General features: G+C 38.3%; 1 protein-coding gene across 8 annotated transcripts in view; it reads right to left on the bottom strand.

Annotated features, from left to right (window-relative positions):
* Positions 1–17,995, bottom strand: part of FER (FER tyrosine kinase) — a 463,302-nt gene extending 445,307 nt beyond the window's left edge. For 6 of the 8 annotated variants that reach the window (XR_013827559.1, XM_079916621.1, XM_079916626.1 and 3 more), the window contains exons 1-2: positions 17,871–17,995; positions 2,404–2,549 (exon numbers count right to left, since the gene is read on the bottom strand). The gene's annotated coding sequence lies outside the window, so the exon portion shown is untranslated. Of the gene's footprint in view, positions 1–2,403; positions 2,844–17,086; positions 17,151–17,870 lie in introns of those variants that run through there. The other 2 variants (XM_079916625.1, XM_079916624.1) reach the window with 2 other exon arrangements.
* Between the last annotated feature and the right edge of the window lie 3,865 nt (positions 17,996–21,860).

The following is a 21,860-nucleotide window of genomic DNA, read 5'->3' as shown; positions in this document are numbered from 1 at the left end:
AGATGCCAGCTTGACAGAAGCATAAGGGGTAAAAGCAGCACTAGCCTCAGCAAACTTGAAAATCAACTGTGTGATCTTGGACAGGTCATGGAAGCTCTCTAGGTCTCAGCTGAAAGAAGAGGAAGTGAATGATCTCTAAGGTAACCTTCCAGCTACAAAATCCCATTATTCAACTACTTCTTCTCAGCTCTAAAACTCAAAAGATAACCAAATGCGAAGAAGGAAAACTCACAGGACTGTAAAAAAAAAATAAAGTATTTAAAACAGCTAACCAAATGCTTGTCACAAACAATAAATATTAACTCCTCTCTTTTGAAAACACTGTAAAAATTCTTCAGCAAAAAAAATACAAAAGAAAGATATGACTACTAATTAACTTAGAAAAAATAAGTAACACAGAAGTGCAAAGGTCTACTTTAATATCTATTCAATTTCTATTGAATTAAAAACTATCTGTTTGCACCTAAAGTAAAGCAAAACAATGTATTAACTAGTACATATTACAAATTTGTCAGATGCTTTTATTTCCAGCACTAATGTTATTTGTAGCATTATAATTAATTTCCCTTTTGGTAAAACAACTAATCCTTGAGATAATGGGAAAGATAATTATCTAAAAAGATTCTGTACCTGATGCTAGCACCCACCCAGTTGCTCAAAACCCAAAAATCATGGAGTCATCCTTGAGTAACACTCTTTCCACACCAAAAATATCCATAGATTTTGACTAAAAAAAAAGAAAGTCATCTCAAATCCATCCATCTCGCTCTTGTTGCTAACATCTTAATCAGGGCACCACTATCTCTCACCTTAGCTCCTAAAATTGCCAGCTTTCAGTCCCAGCCCACTTAGTCCATTCCTCACATAGTAGCTAAAACGATGATATCATTTAAGAACAAAACAAACTACATGCCAAACCCTTCAAAGCCCTGAATATTTCTATAACTTCTTCCTACCCATCTCCGTCTCTCCTACTATGTCAGCCACAATGCGATTTTTTAAATTCCTCAAATTCACCAAGCTCTTTCCTCCTTCAAAGTCTTTGTACCCACTATTCCTTTTTTTTTTCTTGTTTTCCACCCAGCTTTATTGAGATATTATTGACATATAAGATATGTAAGTTTAAGGTGTACAATGTGATAATTAGATGCACGTATACATTGTAAAATGATTATCACAATAAAGTTGGTTAACATCTCCATACCTTCACATAATTACAACTGAGTGTGTGTGTGTGTGTGTGTGTGAGTGGTGTTGGCATTTAAGATCTATTCTCTCAAAAACTTTCAAGTATATAATACAGTATTTTTAATTAGATTCACCATGTTCTACATTAGATCCCCAGAAGTTATTCATCTTATAGCTAGGAGTTTGCACTCTTTGACCAGCATCTCCCCATTTCTCCCATTTCCCAGACTCTGGCAACCACAATTCCACTCTCTATTTCTATGAGTTTGGCTTTTTAAGATTCCACATAAAAGTGAGAACACACAGTATTTGCCTTTCTCTGTTTGACTTATTTCACTCTTCCATTCCTTCAAATGAGAATGCTTTCCCCACCAAAAATATCACCACCACCATGCCCCCACACACACACACACCCCCTCCTTGAAATAGCTCCTTCTCATATATAGGTTTCACCTTAAATACCAACTCCTTAGAGGAGTTTTTTGTGACCACCCTATCTGAAGTAGCTCCGGCCACCTTATCTCCAAGTCATTTACTTTCCTCCAAAAAATTTACTGCAATTCATAATTATTTTGCCAGTGTAGTTCTTAACCTCTCCCATCCTCTAGAATATAAGCTATAAAGATAGGATATCCAACTTATCCATCATTATATCACCAGAATCCCCAGGAAATTCTCTGATCCTTAATACAAGCCTATTAATGTGCATCAAATAAATGAATAAAAAGGTAAATGAATACAGGACTATATTAGATAATGGACTAATAATGCTATTAATGGAAATACAAAAACCAGCAGAAGAAGTAAGTGTTTAAGAAGAAAAATAAAATACACTGAGTTTGGTACAAGGCAGTTGAAAATATGGGACTGGTGGGCACACAGGTCGGGAAAGAGATACAGAGTTGGCTTCTGCTGTCTGTAAGTGTTAGTTGAAAAAAATAATAACTAAATCACAAATGGAATAGAATGCAGTAGGATAAATGCCAAGCAAAAAAATAAATAACACAAATATAAAATGATTGTAGCCTGCCTAGGTAGGAGAATAACATAAAGAACACTATAAAATTAAAACAAGTCAAAACTGTTTTCACAGTTTCAGAGGAAAAAAAAATATATCTATATATATGTATATATATGTATTAATATGTGTGTGTGTGTGTATATATATATATAAATTTATTTAGTAATTTACTAAGAAGAGTAAAGTAATCCTACCTTACTACTATTCGTTGCTGGTCATATCTTAGCTAAAGTAGCAGGTCCATGTTGAAGGATTACACATTAGGGATGAGGAAGACACTTGAGAAAACATGCAGTGAAGTCTCACGGGAATCGTCATATGTCTAGGCAGAAAACATGAGCTGCAAGAAGAAATTCAAGGAGTCAGAACTGTTCACTACAGAGAAAAAGGTAAAAATGGACACATGGAGTATGGTAGGCTCCTACTGGAAATCAACTTTGGCAGTTCATCACGCTCACGACATTAAAAATCAGGATGCTATGCTTACCTAGCTTGTCCATCCCCTGCTTACTCTCTCCCCTTTCTTTCCACAACTTTCTCAATAAGTAATGCATTTTATCTTCTCCCTAACCTATTTCCTCAGTTTTGAAGAGGTAATTCATGTTTTTCTCCATTTTCACAGCATAAAACTAATTTCAAATTTGAAACACATTAGAAGAAGCAAAATTTTAAATATTTTATATATAATATGTTAAGATATTACAGCCTAAAGAAATAACTAACTATGTAAGAAAAACTTTGTCAAAGGCTGGGAAGGTTTGGGAAGGATTCTCCTGGCAAACACCCACTTTCTTTGTCTAACATGATTCGGTATGCCAAAGCATGGCTCTGATGTTGGCTGCTCTCATTCAATCCTTGAAACTAGGAGAATTTCTAAGATGTTCCTTGGTCACTGGCTCTCATCTTTACCACTGATGTTGAATGTGCAGTTTACAGCCCTGTCACAGTTTCTCATTTTTTGCCTCATGCCCTCATATTTCTAACCCTGACTTCTTGGTTTATAATCAACTCTCTTCTTTCAAGCTCCTCTTTTCTGTTTGCCTATTCTGTTTCCTGTCATTGCTTGCTTTGTCATTGTCATTGCTTCCTTGACTTTCGCATGAATCAGAGGACATTTCATAGATGTTACCAAGAAATAAGATTATTCCTTTCTTTCTGGTCAGGAAACTAACCAAACACAGTATATCAGGAATATCTTCCACGTCTCCTACTCTTCTAAGCTTTTTACGCGTTTCCAAAAGCATTCCTTCTTTGCCCCCTAACAAGCATTTTACTTTTCTAGATTTGACAAGGTTCTCAATGCTAGAATGGGTTGGAAACCTAATCAACATACAATGAAAGTGTTATTATATTCCTCTTCTTCCACTAAACTGTGACGTGATTAAGGACAGGGATTATTATCTTAATATAGCCAGCATCCTACACAATACCTGAATGTTATAGCCACCAAACAAGTGGCTACTGAATGGATGAAATTCCAAGGGGAATTATGGCTTTCTCTGATTTGTACACTTTGGTGTAAAGTAAGGCTTTGACAAAAGTTGTCAAAGCCTTAAAATGATATTTAAATATGGAAGTTTTAATCATGACTTCTATACTGCTTTCAATCGAGTATCTTAAATCAAACCTCCAATATTAAACAGTACTACAGATTTCCAAGAAACAAAATGTAGTGAATGTGTACCTAAGTATACACACATTACATATGTTATCTAATTCCACTTCAAACACAGACCTCAAAATTACTGGACAATCTGTTTAAAATTTTTTCAGCTTCTCTTCTCTATCAGCAAAGGAACTTGAGAGATGTCTAGAATTCCATATTCTAGTCTCTCACTATGATACAGAAAGTTATTTTCAAAGACTTAAGAACAAGAAAGACAACTATTCTACTGGGATTTCATATCCAACATTGAGCAGTGGCAAACGTCTTGCTTAAGGAAGCTAGCCAAAGTACATAGGTATTACTTATGTAACACTCTCTAACTCAAGTCTTTTCTACAATTTTTATTTTTCAATGAAAAAAATAATATTCCACTTGAAATAGTTTGAGTTAAAAATAAATAACAGCTTTCTCGGTAGTATCTCGAAATGGAACATTTCCTTATTCAAATTACTATAAATCCATGAATAAAACTTATATTCCTTGTATTACTTCAAAGGTATTATCATCCTTAGCAGAGCTCAGCAAAGGTTTCTATAGACAAGTGAAAATGTATAATAACTACTATCTAGTGCACCTTAATCATTCCCACCAACTTGCTCAATTATACGGGCTACCATCTCTAACTCACACTCACAGCCAAACATAGTTCCTATTCCCTGAATGTGCTTCTCATTATGACTAGGACTAGGGTGAGACAAGAGAGGTGCCCAGGGTGCAAAATTTACAGACACTCACTCTCAGGCTCATGCAAGTGCCACCCTGCAGTTGCATGACCCTAAAAGTGAGTATCGATGTACACTTTGTGTCCCAGGCATCTCTTTTGCCTCACCCCAGTCCTGGCCCTACTTCTCCTTCTGATCTCTACTTCTCCTACTTCTCCAATAGGTAACATCCCAATTCTGATAAACCAAAATCTAATTCTGATAAACCAAATATCTAAAATCAAGCAATGAATTTAAATTTAATTTTATATCCATTTAAAATTATGTTTTCAAAGAAAATTTCTTATTCATGATGTGATGTTAGGTGATAAATAGATCAGGCAGGAATGCCTACATACAGTAAGAGTCTAAGCTTTCAAAACAAAATGAGTGTGAGTTGCATGTGAGTGTAAGTGATGGACCTGTGTTGTTTTCAACTCCCTTCCTTTTGGTAGCAGCATTTAAATTTTCTTCTGTTGAACCACCCTTCTCTATTGTCAATCACTGTAGTTTGTGTGGCACTGATCCTTTCCACTCTCAAGTTACTGAAATAAACAGGAAGTTCCTGGAATAGGTGCAGGTGGAATAGGCGCCCAGGTCTGGACAATCAGCATATTCCCTGCCCCAAGCAGTGGTTCAGGAATGAGCATGTGACCCAATTGGACCAGTAAGACTCAATCCCAAAATTTTGCAGGACCTAATCAGAAAGAAAACTTTCAGCTGAGGTTGCTAAACTGAAAGAACACAGTAAGTACCTATTTGACAGTGAGCCAACCCAAAGAAGTGCCAAGGGATGACAAGAGAAACGAAGAAAACTTTGAAAACATTTTATCTCTAGGTTTAATCACGTCTGAGTTCAGGTGAGTTCAGATGTAGCTGCTGGAATGCAGAATTATTAATGGGAAAGAATTCTCTCTGGATTTCTCAAGTTCCTGCACAGTCAGAGCCTTCTAAGCAAAAGGTACTACAAGGGTATTTGCATAACAGACAAACTTAGAAACTAGAAACAATATCTCCCTAAAGATAGAGACCTCCAATGAGAAATAAAGCCCTTTGGTTCCCTTCCCTGTAAGACATTTACTTATATTATTTAACTTATATTTCTTATGTTACTTCATATTTTTTTAAAGCCTTATTTATCTTAGAATAGATTTGGCCTTTTTTTGATATATATATAAATTTATTTATTTATTTTTGGCTGTGTTGGGTCTTCGTTGCTGCACGTGGGCTTTCTCTAGTTGTGGCGAGCGGGGGCTACTCTTCATTGTGGTGCACGGGCTTCTCATTGTGGTGGCTTCTCTTGTTGCGGAGCACGGGCTCTAGAGTGCAGGCTCAGTAGTTGTGGCGCACGGCCTTAGTTGCTCCACAGCATGTGGGATCTTCCCAGACCAGGGCTTGAACCTCTGTCCCCTGCATTGGCAGGTGGATTCTTAACCACTGTGCCACCAAGGGGTCCCGTTACTTCATATTTTTTATACTTATATTGACTTATAGTCTAGGTTAATAAATCTAATGACACTTTCCCCCTCTCCCCTACAGAAGATTTGCTAAATGAGTAATCTCTCTCCCTCTGCAGGGTGTTCTCGTCAGTGTCTTAGAATTATCAATTACATGTTGCAATAAACTATTTTGGCTTATTTATTAATTCATTCAACAAATATTTGCTGGAAGCCTACTAAAATATGTGTCATGAATTTTCCTACACACACACACACAACAGAGACAAAAATTCCTGCCCTCATGGAGATTATATTCTAGAGAGAGGGAAAAAAATACAAAATAAGTAAGTAAAATGCAAAGTGCTAAGTGGTGATAAGGGCTATAAAGAAAGAAAAAGCAGGAGAAGGATAAGGGCTATAATGAAGGAAAAGGTGGGAAAAGGTAACAAGTATGGGGGAGGTAGGAGATTTCAGATTTCTGTTCGGTAATCAAAGAACTTACAGAGGAAGTCCTATTTCAGCAAGGACCTAGAGCAGATGGGGAAGTGAGTCATATGGATATCTGGAGAACAGCATTCCAGGCTGGGGGAACAGTAAGTCAAAATACCTACTTAAGGAAGACCAAGGAGGCCTACATGGGGTGAGCAGTGGAGACAACCGTAAAATCTGAGTTCAGAGAAAGATCCTCAGGAGGGAGGGAGAGCAGGACCACAAAACTAGCTCATTTTAAGGACTTGAGCTTGTACTCTGAGTTACACGGGAAGCTAGTGAAAGATTCTGAGAAAAAGTGATGTAATCTCTTACATTTCAAAAGAATGTTATTAGTATTCTGAGGCAAATATTCTGAGAGTACCAGTAGTAGTGGGGAGACTTGCTAGGAGTTATGTAGAAGGAGAGAGAAGATGGTGTTGAACCAGAGTGACCCAAGTAGAGGTGATAAGAACTGGTCAGATGTCAGATATATTTTGAAGCCAACAGAATATACTGAAACATTGTATTGGGGAGGTGAAAGAAAAAGAGTCAAGGATAACTTCGAGGTTTGGGGTCTGAGCATTAACACAAATGGAGTTGCCACTTACAGAGATGGGAAGGATTGATTTTTTAACTGAATTTCTATCACTGGCATACAAAAGAAGACTGACAAATATAAAAATTTATGCTGGAAATCAATAATTACAAATGACAGCCCTAAAGTGTAGAACTGATTGAGTCAATAAAAGAAAATGAAGGGAATCTGGTATCCCTGTATTATAGGGTGAGAAGTGACCAATCCATAATAAGCAAAACATCTGGTAAATTCCCACCTCAAAAAAAAAAAGCAGACTACTTGCCTAGTAAGGATGGAACTGAAGGGCACTTAGTAAAAATGTCAGGATGTTGGTATATTGCCTACTATGCAGCAGTCTTCAGTAAGGCCCCTCAAAAGAAAAGCAAACTTTGAGTGAAGTCTTAATAAAAGGAAAATCTTTTCAGTCTTTCATTACAAATTCAAGACAGCTGATTATCTTGCAGTTTACATGGTTGAAAATCAAATATCCCTAAACTAAAATTTGGGTCTTTAACCACACAAAATAAAAGGTGGGGAAAGCCTGGTGCTCTGGGCTCCTCCCCAACCATCCTAGCCAAAAATATATTTACAGCCTGGAAGCAGGAACAAACCAATTGTGCACCGTTACTTCAACAAGTTGCTCTGAATGGCCTAGAGACAGAGGCCAAGATGAAGATTGAGAAGCCTAGGATTTGCTTGATTCCAAACCTCAGTACTATTGACATATTGAACTGGAAAATTCTTTGTTGTAGGAGGCTGTCCTGTGCATTGCAGGATGTTTAACAGTATCCCTGGGCACTACCTCTACATGCCAGTGACACCTGCCTACTCACCCCACCACCCCCTATTGTGATAATAATAATGTCTCCAGACATTGCCAAATATCCCGAGTTAAAAATAAAATAAAATAAAATAATGTTCCCTGTTGGAGAACTACTCACTGAATTAGGGTGGCAAAGTTGTTTAGAGACATACCAGGGCAATAGTTTGATTCAAGGACTAGGCTTTTGGCTTTAGGTACTGGGGAGACTGTTGGTCAAATACAAATAAATCAAAAACCTACTAAGTTTATAAGAAAGTTGTATTGACTAAGAAACTCCCAACAAAGATTTGTTACTGCTCAGCCCTCAAGATGTTCTCCTGGACTCCAAGCTCTCATCAATAGCAAAAGGGCTGCTAAAATTGTGCAGGCCCCAGTAAGGGAATTCTTCTCAATACCCATGTTGGCTGTGACCAGGAGGAGAAATAACAAAGATCTTCCTGGGTGGTAGAACAAGAGACAGCCATGTTGGCTAATCAAAAATCTTATTCCACTGGGCTTCCCTGGTGGCGCAGTGGTTGAGAGTCCGCCTGCCGATGCAGGGGACACGGGTTTGTGCCCCAGTCTGGGAAGATTCCACATGCCGCAGAGCGGCTGGGCCCGTGAGCCATGGCTGCTGAGCCTGCGTGTCCGGAGCCTGTGCTCCGCAACGGGAGAGGCCACAACAGTGAGAGGCCCGCATACCGCAAAAAAAAAAAAAAATCTTATTCCACTGCCCAGGCAGAGTCCTTGCCACCTCTGTCTGACCAATGAAATATGTACAGATCATGGACTGGAAAATCTCTGTGGGTTACTTCCCCTTTTTTTCTTTTCTAATTAAGAGTTTTTATTGTCCTTATGTTATCTTCCTTCTATCACCGAATACTGGCTTTATTACAATTAGTTATATTTATGATTTAACCATAAGTTTTTTGACCCTGAGACTGTCTTTTCAAACAGAACTGAGAGAAATTACCCAGCGATTCTAGACTTAAAGTTTGATGCAGTAATTAAACAAGTCTTTGAGTTGTCTTCCTCTGTTGGGGGTCAAGTGGTAAATGCACTGGAAGTTTTAAGTGAAACACTGCATTATATTAGATGAGGGCATTTTTTCAAGGGTTTATATATGAGGGAGGACATGGATGCACACTAGGAGGATTACAGTGAATGTCTTTTGGTTATGCTTGCCCAGCATCAACTCCCACTTCCCATGGTAACAGTACCTTCTTTCTTTCAGTGAACCACCAACCCTGACTCTCAGTCCACAAGGTTCAGACCACGTGGCTGACCACACTTCCTATTCCCAGTTCCAATAGTTAACACGTGATCCAGACCTGGCCTATCATCATATACTATTCCCCTGACCACAGGATCAAAGATGGAAACATGACCTAACTCATTCAATGAGATGTAATCCCAGGGCTTTTGCTAAAACTATGAGTAGGAAAAGTGTTTTTTATGTTGGGCTTGCTAAACTGAAAGAATGTAAACCATCAGGGAGCTCCTCATGGAGAAATCCTACCTGAGAGCATATCTAACACAGGAGAAAGCCACTGAGTTTGATGAGGCCACTGAGCCCTTGAATCCATCCATACCTAAAGAGAATACACTCCTGTTTGTCCCAGTGCCCTAAGATACTGTGAGTAGGGGTTTAGTCTCATGCAACTGAAAGGTATTAAAAATCTAGTATCATTACCAGTTAGACAAAACTGGGGTTAGTTTTCAAACCAAAAAAAAAAAAAAAACACTGAAGATATAAGCATTAAATTATTTGCCTAAATTCATACAACTAATTACAGGTAGCACAGATGCAACCCTAAATGGGTCTAGCTCTAATAGTCATGCTCTTTCCACTACATCTACTCTCTCTCTCAAGAAAACAGTCTGAAACTTCTCTACGCTTTAAAATTATCTGTAGCCATAAAGTAAGACCTTACATGAAGTGAGTATTCTACTAACATTTGTTGAATAACCAAAAAAAGAAGAATCTCACACCTTCTTCCTCTCTGTCCCATTCCTGCAACAACTTGCCTCTTGTATAGCATAGAACATTTCTGCGTTATTTTTACAATGTAAGCTACCTTAAGGACATGTAATAGCAAGTGTCTCTAAGCTAAGTCACTTCAATTTTAGACTGCCAGTTTCAGTGATGGGGTAAATTGGCTCCAAAATATTAATAGAACATCATAACCTTAGAAAGAGACCATCACCACTGACTAGCTACTATTGTTATAATTAATTGTGAAACTCAGAAAACGACACCCATATTATCTTTTAAGTGAGAATACTATTGTTTATTTTAGTATTTTAAGATATTTGTCAGAATGACATTAACTTCTAGAAAGTAGCAGCTATTTACAAATAGTCAAATCTCTTTCAATATTATTGTTGAGTGTGAGAGAGAAGGGAAATGGGATAGAATTTATGAATATAAGACCCCTGACATTTTCAAGAAATTTAAAAACCATGAGAATTTTTTTTTTTTTTTTTTTTTTTTTTTTTTGCGGTACGCGGGCCTCTCACTGTTGTGGCCTCTCCCGTTGTGGAGCACAGGCTCCGGACGCGCAGGCTCAGCGGCCATGGCTCACGGGCCCAGCCGCTCCGCGGCATGTGGGATCTTCCCGGTCCGGGGCACGAACCTGTGTCCCCTGCATCGGCAGGCGGACTCTCAACCACTGCGCCACCAGGGAAGCCCCCATGAGAATTTTTGACAGAGCTGAAACATTCAATAACAATGCTCCACAAGGCAAGTTTTGTTTCCCTAGAAGGTGTGGTAGATTGATTCACATCCAGACTCACTGGATTCAACATTCCATTTTTAAACATATTGAAAAATGCCTATTTTCTGGCTAAGATCTACCACTTTCTTAGGCCTCTACTTTTTCTTCACTTCTAGCAGCTGGCTTTCTTTTTCAGGAAAATTTTTACAAAGAAGCAACATTTTATCACTTGACAAAAGTTATTATACAGGATAACTTCACACTGAGAACAAAGTCAAGGTGAGATGTAGACACTGGGCAGTTAGGTGAGGTCATGCATATCTTAGGGTCTCACTTCCAATAAGAGGAAATTATTTCAGCAAAACTTCAAATACTTCAAAATGGACTTTTAGAGTCACTCCCAAGTAATTGAAACTGAAAATATTAAGTCCAGGACTGCTAATAGTTCACTATGTTTAGACTTTTATCATTTCATTTATTTGAGATTTAGCATATCAAAGACCTAAATTTAAATCCCAGGTATCACTTTATAGCTAAATCTCCTTGGATATGACCTAAGATTGGTTCCAGATCACAAAAAGAAAATACAAGCTACCCAATCTACAGGGCTGTGATGAAAATAAAAACAAATGTACAAAAATGCCTAACATTTTTAGCAGGCACTAAAGAAATGTCAATGCCTCTCCCCCATAACAATATCTGAATTTACTCAAAAACTTTTACTGACAGAAACTGTTTCTTCCTTAGAAATGTTGAGGAGGGGATAAAAAAGGGCTATGCATAAATAATCATAATACAATATATTATATATATACATATATACACACACATAACTATTGGTAAGAGAAAGAAATCAGCCTCCTGCTTTGCAAAAAGTTCTATTATATATAAATCTAGATGAAAATTCTTATCCTTTGTCCAACATAATTGTTTATAAATAATCAGGATAATGATCATCAAGTTATTTGTCATTAAAACTTATCTGATACAACTGCACTGTTCAGTTCCCTTTAATTAATCTACTATTGCCAATTTATTTAATACATAGAAAGTAAAGAGGCCTGACAAAGTGATGGTACTTAACCAAAATATATAAATTTGCAGTAAATTCAGAATGGATAAGAAATGTGACAGTGACTGGATCAGTGTCATTAGAAAGTCCACCATACACCACAGACTGTATACTAAAACAAACAAAAAGGTTATGCTTAAAATGTTTCCTTTGCTCCTACCAAAGCAAAATTTTAAAACCTTACTGAAAGTTGAAATGATGGCTAACTTGTATATGAATGTATATAGAAAGCATGTGATTCTGAAGGAAATATAATTCAAGACAAAGTCAGAGCACTGTATAAACATTCTCACGAAGTAAGAAGTCATGTGGCTGCTAGGGTGGCTATTGAACCATTTGTTACCAAAACTGAATATTGGTAGAAGAGTCAAATGCATTATTCTTGGTATAACGTGAAATTAACAAAAAGTTCCAACAACTGACAGGAGAAGCTTGGGAAATCTTTCCAAGCTGAAGACATACAGAGAGTAGAAGGGACACAAACTCCTGAAGTGTCCAACTCCTGTCAAACCATGACCAAGAAACAGCAGCAAGCATCAAGCATTACAGTGACCAACAACTAACTTTTCAACTTTGTGACAGTGCAGCAGGCTTTGCGATTAAGCCAAAAACACTCTTGTTCTACAAACCCCAGGGCAAAAAAGCCAACAATAAGAAACTCTGCATGTATACTAATGATGTAATGAAAATCATCCAGCCTTCATTTTAGAAGCAAAAAAATTGCTTAACAACTTTGATGACAGAGTCCTGTTTATAGAATCATTAAGGGTCTGAAGAGATCAACTAAATTTTTCAATTAAATCTGTATTTTATGAAGGTAGTTATATCCTAGGTCCACAAACATTTCAAGAAATACCACTTGCTAATGCTAAGGGTCTAATGAACATAGTCTTCCTAAGTCTTCACTTCAAACTGTATATTATACATACTACTTCTATGTAGGATGAACTATTCAAGAGCAATTTCATTCACAGAAATGTAATTTTAAAGAAATTTTTCTGACTGAGCCACTGTAAAGAGCATTTTTATATACTAAACACCTAGAATATAAATATTCTACTATTTAGAGTTTCCCCTTTTCCTAAAACCATTTGTCCCACTATGGAAATACCTTTTCTGCAAGTAAAATAACTTATACTGGAAAACTAATTTCAATTTTTCTATGATAATGTTATTTTATTTACTCTGACTTTAAAATGTAAGGCTCTTCACTATCAATTACATAAAATTAGTAATCTCTTCTTACGTAAGCATTACAACACTGATAAGAAAAAGTGAAGAAGCATTCGTTTCAGGAAAATGCAGAAATAACTTGGGTCTCAATGATAGTACTATAAGGTGTGTCTCAAGTATTTGTTACTAATAATAGTTATTTACCTTTTTTTTAATGACTCACTTTTCTCAATAAATCAGAGTAGATTCAAGTTTATCCCTATAACAGTGTCATTCTCAATCACTTGCATTCTGATATGCTTCCTAGAGTGGGGGAGGGTAAGATGGAATTACAGAGGGCATACTAGAAAACTACGTATTAGAATATGTCACACATGTACATATCTTGTACTTGGGTAGAAAAAATATTGAGAATCATTGACTTAGATCACAAAATCTTTGTTTTACTGCTGGATGAGACAATAAGGACTACTTAGTTCCAATCCTAACTTTTTCCAGTTCAGTGCTTGCTTCACAACACCCAATAACTATAGGCTGGTCTGTGCATTTAAACTGTAAGTGTGTGTTCTTTAAGAATCAGAACCCCATACTTACTGAACACACATTTTGAAATAGGGATATCTGTAAAATGTTGCTCCCTAAAAAACAATCATATAGGAGATTTCTGTAGGAGACAGAAAACTTTCAATTAAGAGTTTTGTGTATTATTACATTTGAAAATAAAGTTTAACTTTTAAACAGACTAAGTAAATGTAATTTAAGGCAGCAGGGAGCATTAGAGATTTAAGAAGGTAACATTTAGCTTTTCTGTACCACTTTTAAGCAAATATTTGTGGTTCAAAGGAAAAGAATTCAGGGAAACCATCCAACAACAGATGATAATCTAATGTGAAAGAAAAATAATTCAGGAATTCAGACAAACTGGACATATTTTGAGGTAAAAATCAGTTAAGGTAAATTTCTGATTATTGCTACTGAGATACAGTAACCCAAGAGCTAAAAAAAAAAAGAAAAACCCTGCTAATCTGAGATATTTCTAATTATTTGGTTTGTACAAATGTAAATATCATTCAATTTAAGTAAGCGTAATGTACATTATTTTAATTTCCGAAGTCTAAAACTTAGGGACTTTTAGGATCGTAGAATAAACACAGTAATACTAGAAGAGATGAAATGAAAACTACCATGAAAGTAACTGAATGTGAATGCTGAACACTCCCTAAATTCAGTCATTTTACCTCAATTGTCTCATTTCTTCTTCATAATGACCTTGTGAGGCAATTATATCATCCCCACTTTACAGATGAGGAAACTATGGTGTAAAGAGATTAAGAAACTTGCCCAAGATCCCACAAAAGAAAATCCTAATTTCTGACTGAAACCCAGACTATCTGGCTCCAAAATAAATGACTCTTCTTTTCACTATACCCTGCTATCTCACAAGAAACACACACATTGAACTTTTCAGTCTTCTAATTAAAATCTTCTAAAGGAGGAGACAATATTAAGCTTATAGTGAACGGTGATACTGTATAGGCTAAAAATTAGTCATAGTTTGATAAGTATAAATTAATGTTTAGGAAATAATTCCAAATCATGCATGACATTAGATTTTTTAAAAGCTGAATATGAAATATCGCCCCCAAGTAGAAATATCCGAAAACTTCTGTAGAAAGGCACTAAGTAAACTTCATCTTACCTGGACACTTTGAATTCCAAAGAAAAAACCTGAGAGGCTCCATATTTTGTCAGTCATACATTAGTTTCATATGGTCAACTAGGACTATATTTATACTTAAGAAAAAAGAAAAAGTGGGTAATTGCTTGGGTCTGATTCTTTTGTTCTGACTCTAATCTGTCCTCTATTGATTATTTTCCATTTTTCCTCCAGATTTTGGAGACTTCTTCTAATTTAGGCTAACTGAGTCTCAAGTTCAGGAACTCCTCCAAGTTTAGATGTAAGTGCTGACACACTGCAATGAAGACCATAAAATTGCAATGATTGGTAGAGTGTTACAGAAGAAACAAAAGTTTCAGTTATTTCAAAACATTAACTATCGTGGAATTACTGATGACTTTTTTTCTGTATAGTTTTCTGAATTGATTTTAAAGCATTTAACTTTTATAATAAAAACAGGAGAGCAAGAAAAAAGGAAAGAGGGAGGAAGGCGGGGCGGGGGTGGGGGGGAGTTGGAGCTTTGATTAAAAAGTATCTGAACATCTTATTCCTTCCAAATTTCCAAAACTATGACCTCCTTGTTCCCTTTTATCTCTCAATGGCATGGCATGAAAAATAAACCACACATAAGCATGCCAAAGTCAAATGAGATACGGAAGAATAATAATGAGGCAATCCAAAGATCTATAAATTCTGAGACATAGCTCAATTTCACTATTTCAGAAATTAGTTATTAACTGAGCAAAGTATGAAAAACAGATTTAGGGCATACTAAAACTGAAAAGCAGGATTCACATACTTAAAGAAGAGTGCAGGAATTTCCTTAGTATGGGAAAATTATAAATATAATATACACATATGTGAATTAATTTATACCAGTTTCTTATTCTTTTTATCACAAATTGAAGTTCTGTATTAAAATACTCCTTTAGCAACACCATGAAACAACATGCAAGATAGTTTTAAGTCCTATTAAAATTAACTTAAATCTCTCTAAATTACTTCATTTTCCATGGAAAAGTTATACTAAAAGAAGTTCACATTTGTAAGCTTTCTTTTTCCATTACAAAAACACATTCTTATTCCAAAACAACATACATAAGATTGACCCAATTTATTAAGTATGTTACCAAAACAGTGCATAATTGATAGTCCCTTCAACCTGTCTTCAAAAGAAGACGCTCATTTAAAAATCAAGTAGAAAACTATAATCTATTAACACAAGAGTCCAATTTTAAAACAAGACTTTTATTTGTATAACAAGTTCATTAGATTTTCTTTTTTTTCTGATTACCAAAACACAGTTAACTCACCAAGGCCTTGATTTACAAAGATAATGACTTCCTACTCACAGGACTGCTTTATAATAGTCTCATGGAATTCAATTACTACAGTTTTTATAAACACTATTACCATCTACGAACGGAAATAAGCACTTTACAATATTTTGGTTTGATACATATTTATGCTGGTTTTCAAACTTGATAATTTCAGTTCCTCTGTTCCTTAGTATATGCCATGTAACAGCTGTCCTGAAAATGTTATTTCTGTGTAGATGGTGAGTATTTACAGCACAACTGAACCTGCCTACATTGTTTGAAATTTTTCATAATGAAATACTGGAGGAAAAAAAAGGCAAATGTGAAATGTTCACAGACCAGAGTTATAGCTACATAACAGTTGAAGATGAAATAAAAAGGAAGGGTCTACCAAAAGCCTGAATTATTCCTTCAACTACTGACATCAAACTCTGAAATAGTGCAGAAGCTGCATTAACCGGACCCTAAATAATTTTACATGGTATATATTTAACGCTGCCAACCATCAGTATGGAAGAGAAACAGATCTTCGCCAAAGGTCTTTCATGGAAGAAACTGGAGAAAGGTTTCCAAGTATGCCTATGTACTCCCTTAATATACTTCCAGTACCTTTGAAAACAGTTCACTTGGCTCAAGAGAACTAGCAGAAAAGATTCCCCAGATCACAAAACATACACTGAGCCCTCCTTTGCATTCACTGACAAATGTGTGGCTCTTCACAAGTATGTCTTCCTAAAGCCCATATAGATAGATACACCAGGACAACACTGCACAGTGAAATAATTATACCTTGCAATAGTTTTTAAAAATCCTGTTCCCATTCCATAGGTGGAAAAGTACTTTCTAGTCTTTAATCACTAAAATAGATTTGGTCTATTCTTATTGATTTTTCTGTTACACTTTTATATCGCTTACTCCATTTAAGAAATTTTTTAGTATTTTAAAACATCTGGAGAAAGAAAAAAACGGCACTACACCCAGAGTAATTTATGTCAAATTTACAGTGAGACTACTACGAATATATGCAGCTTCTTATGAATAAAAAAGATTAAGGTTTTTTAACCATAAGGCAATCGAAAATGAAAGTGCCAGCCTTAATAAATTATTAGACATTGCACTGCACAACACTATATATCAAAATCACAAATGTACACACACACACACACGCGACAGCTTCACAGTTAATTTGTGCAAGACGTACCACCCTACCAAAACCAACTCAATTAGCGTGTTTCAGAAAGTTGATCCTAAAGGAGACTAACCAGAAAGCTGACCCGAAGGTGACTCCAAACACCTCCTCAACCGTAAATGGCAAAGAGAACAGAACAGAAATTGCCCCGCCTGCGCTAGCTTCACACTATGTCTTGAGGGTCACTCCTGGCCAAGACAGGAGTAGGGACGGAAGGTGGGGGATAAAAGCAGGGGGTGGGGAAGCTGACACGAGAGAAGAGCTGGGGGCGGACTGTGCCGGTCCAGGGAGACCGCAAGGCCCCAGCGGTAGGAAGGGGCTGGGGAGGTAACACCTAGGGACTGGGGGTGGCCGCCCAGCCCGAGGCCCGCGCCGAGGGGATCGCGCCGAGAAAAGGGGGTGCGGGCGTGATGGGCGGTACCCACGGTACTCCCAGCACCGCCCCACACCCCGCAAACCCCGAACCCGGCGACTGGGCGGAGCCGTCGCGCCCGCCTCAGCCCTCTCGCGCCGGCACCCGCCCCCTCAGCCTCCAGTCCCGGGTGGGTGGGAAGGGCGGGCCTCGCCCGGCCGGGTGGGCAGCCCGGCCCAAGCCGCAAACAGGAATGCGCCGCCGCGGGCGCAGGATGGACGGGAGACCCCGCAGCCGGGGGCAGGAGGGGGGGGATGGCTGAGGGCGGAGAAAGAGCCCTCGGCGCAGCCGGCGCAGCCGCCGCAGCCAGGGCAGAGCCCCAGGCGCCCCACTGCAGGCAGGGAGTGTTGCCCCAGTTCTCGGCTGGCCTTCCCAACTCTTCCCCCCTCCCCCGGCGTTGCCCCGGGTAACAGCGCCTGCCGCGGGCGGCGCGAAACTCACCTACCTAGAACCTGACAAGCAGGAGCCCCTCAGACACGGGAGCCAGTCGCCACCCCGCGTCACGGGAGCCGCCACAACCAATGAGCGCTGCTGTCACCAGCCTCCGCGGCCAATCCAGCTGCACTCCGGTCTCCGGGCACCCTCGAGGTCTCAGCCAATAGGCACCCGCCGAAGGCGGGCACTGCCTCCCGACCCCCAACCCCCTCTTCCACCACCTCCCAGGAGGCGGGGCGCGGCCAATTGGCCTGGACCCCGGAGGGGTGGGACTCGGGCACCAGGCCCGGTGGGCGCGCGCGGACCGGGGGCTGCGGGCGTGGCGAGGGGAGGCGTAGAGCGTCGGCCGCCGCCCTCCGGGCTCGCTCCCCAGCTTGGGTGGGGTCGCGCGGCCCTCCTGGTGGCTCAGCTCTCCTCGTCCCTGTAACTCGCTCCTCTCTAGCCGGTGTCCAGGGCTGCCGGGGTGGGAGTGTGGGCGGGATGCGGCCGGAGGCGGGCGGCGGCGTCACAGGAAACTTTGGGAGGCTCGCGTGGCCGCGGCCGGGAAGTGGCCGGGCCGGGGGTGATAAGCTGGGGCCGCCTGGAAGGGAATACCCGGCGGGTCGGCAGCCGGAAAGGAATTCGGAGGGTGGGGACGGAGACGTGATTAAAATGTTAATTGTGCCCGCGGGGTGCTGGGTGATCCCGGGAGCTGAAATCTCCGGGAACGGAAGCGGCTTTGGGGTCGCGGACCCTCCACCCCTAAATACGCATCCTTCACCCCTTCGAATCAGTCACTTCTACTGTGTATCTTACTTGCATCTATTGTAACGTTGATTCTTTTAAAGTAGTTTTCGGCTTGAAGTGCCTGAAAGGCGGGAACAGTGTCTTTCTCATTCCTGTAATTCCCAGTGCCTGAGACCTTCTTTAAAAAACAGGTTAGACAATGCTGGAATTGTGATGGATGCTATTAAAAAGTGTACAGCAGGTCCTGTGAGTAGTCTCTTGTAGTAAGTTCTTACCTCTTCCAGAGTCTAGCATGCGTGAAGAACCGAAGTTGGTTTGCTCGTCCAGTGAGGGTTGTTTCTGAAGCGTCCTTCACCAAAAGAATTTAGTGGAAAATGAGTAATTTGAGCTAAACAAAGAGACGTAGGTGATCTGTAACAGTATGATAGGTGTTATTAGTCACTATTGCAGGGTATGTTTCTGTAGCCGACTCTAAGGCATTGTATCGTACATTGCATTGGTTGAACCACATTCTTTGCCTGGAGCAAATTCTAAGGTCAACCCTATCTCGACCCGCCTCCTCCAAAACTTGTGTATTACAATGGGAGCCAAAGAAGAGTGAATAATTAGTTCATAATTAATAATTTCTAAACAAAGTAATTTATTTTACTGTAGTGAACGTCCCTACACATAGACAAATTTTAAACGGGACTTTTCATGTCTACTCTTTTAAAGAAACCAAAACGTGCTGTAAAGACAAGAATTTTATTTTTTTCCATTGTGTTATGGGGGTTTTAATTGTTTATTTGTATTTTTTAAGCCTAAAAGAACTTTTATTTTATTCTTAAATTATTCTACTGTTGAGAAAGGTTAAGTAAAATTACAAAGGTTACACATAACCAATTAGACAAATGTAAAGACAAAAATTTTTTTTAAAAAAGCTTAATTCTCCCTATTGGATATGGAAGAAGGGATTTCCCTTTCTTAGCGCACTTGCCTTAGAAAACTGGTAATTGTTGTATACTTTTTCATCTCTTTGAAATGTATATAAATTATTTTGAAGACTGGATAGGTCTCTGTCATTTTGTGTTTTGTTAGCGTTATATCCCAGAAATGTGTTTCTCAGGGACCTGGGAACTATCTCTTTGAAATGCAAATGTCAAGAGAGCTAGCACCCTTGAATGGATAAAAATGTTGTGGTATACATATATATACAGCATGGAATATTATTCAGCCTTAAAAAAAGAATGAAAGCTTGCCATTGCAACAGCATGGATGGACCTTGAAGGCATTATGCTAAGTGAAATAAGTCACAGAGAAATGCAAATGCCATATGATCTCCCTTATATGTGGAATTAAAAAAAACAGAACAAAAAACCCTCATAGATACATAGAACAAATGGATGGTTGCCAGAAGCAGGGGGTGGGAGGTGGGTGAAATGTGTGAAAATGGTCAAGAAATACAAACTTCCAGTTATAAAATAAAAAATAGGAATGTAATAGCATGATGGCTGTGGTTAATAATACTGTATTGCATATTTGAAAGTTGCTAGGAAAGTAGATCTTAAAAAGTTCTCATCACAAGAAAAAAATTATGTAACTATATATGGTAATGGATGCTAACTAGAATTACTGTGGTGATCAGTTAGAGATATATACAAATATGGAATTATGTTGTATACCTCAAACTATTGTAATATTATATGTCAATTATACCTCAAATAAAAGAGAGAGAGAGATAGCACCCCTCTCTCCCAGTTTCTATGGGGTAGTAGGAACCTAACTTTGTGGGCAAATTTTTCCAAGTTGCGAAACTACCTTCTGTCATAAAGATGAGACATTTGTTTTTCCTGTGGATAATGCTTATTAGCTAACTCTGATGGTCACCCCAATTAGGAAATAAAGTCAAGATGAATTATGTGTGCAATGTTATCAAGGCCTATTACTTGATGACTAGTTATTGTTTATCTTGAAAACATACGTAATGGGTTGTATCTGCTAGGCTGTATAAAAGGGTGAGATTGCTTTCTGTCTTTGCAGTCTCTTTGCAGATTGCCTGCAATATGCATCACATTCTGGTGTAATGCTTATTCAATAAGAAAAGTATTATTTCTCCACTGCATTTGTGGAGAGAATTTCTGGGTTGGAAGAACATTTTGTTTTTATTTATATTCCACAAAAAATACCTATGCCTAAAATATCAAGACTATGAAGTTAAAGTAATTAGTTTCTAGTTTTTAATTTGTTCTCGAAAATGACCTCACATTAGATGATAATGTGTTGCCGAACTAAAAATACATTTTGAGTCAGAAATAATAAAGTTAATGTTTGGTATGTATTTTGTAATGACTGTTAACTGCACAAACTAAACATATGTGAGTAAACCTCTTAAAATATAAAAGAAATTAATTTTCTATAAATATGAAATACTGTGGTATATGTCAAATCAATATGAAAGAAATCGATGAATGTTTATGCATTATATGGTTAGACAAAGCCAAAATACAACTTTGGGGATTGCTTCACCAAGGCATATCTTTTCCAAGAACCTTAGGATTTCTCTATCTTTATACAAAGAAAATCTAAATCTGGAAAGATGTGGTTTATGAATTTGTTATTACATATGTGCAGAAAGTAGCTTTAAATAAAAGTCTGGTTTTGAAAAATAGAATTGTTTGCTATACAACATTGTGTGTGTGTGTGTGTGTATGTGTTTGTGTGTGTGAGTTTTAAGGAACTCAGATCTCTGAAAGGAGTAAGAATCTTTCTAGTTCTTCAACCATTCTCTCAGTTCTCACCTATTCACTCCCAACTTAAAAACTGCCTGCCATATGCCAAGCACCGTGCTAAGAAATGCAATTTTTTTTAACATCTTTATTGGAGTATAATTGCTTTACAATGTTGTGTTAGTTTCTGCTGTATAACAAAGTGAATCAGCTATACATACATATATCCCCATATCCCCTCCCTCTTGCATCTCCCTCCCACCCTCCCTATCCCACCCCTCTAGGTGGTCACAAAGCACCGAGCTGATCTCCCTGTGCTATGTGGCTGCTTCCCACTAGCTATCTATTTTACATTTGGTAGTGTATATATATTTCTATACCACTCTCTCACTTCGTCCCAGCTTACCCTTCCCCCTCCCTGTGTCTTCAAGTCCATTCTCTACGTCTGTGTTTTTATTCCTGTCTTGCCACTAGGTTCTTCAGAATCTTTTTTTTTTTAATTCCATATATATGTGTTAGCATACGGTATTTGTTTTTCTCTTTCTGACTTACTTCACTCTGTATGACAG

Source organism: Stenella coeruleoalba, assembly GCF_951394435.1.
Source record: "Stenella coeruleoalba genome assembly, chromosome: 3".
NCBI lineage: Eukaryota > Metazoa > Chordata > Mammalia > Artiodactyla > Delphinidae > Stenella > Stenella coeruleoalba.
This window is presented reverse-complemented; position numbering and strand designations above follow the sequence as displayed.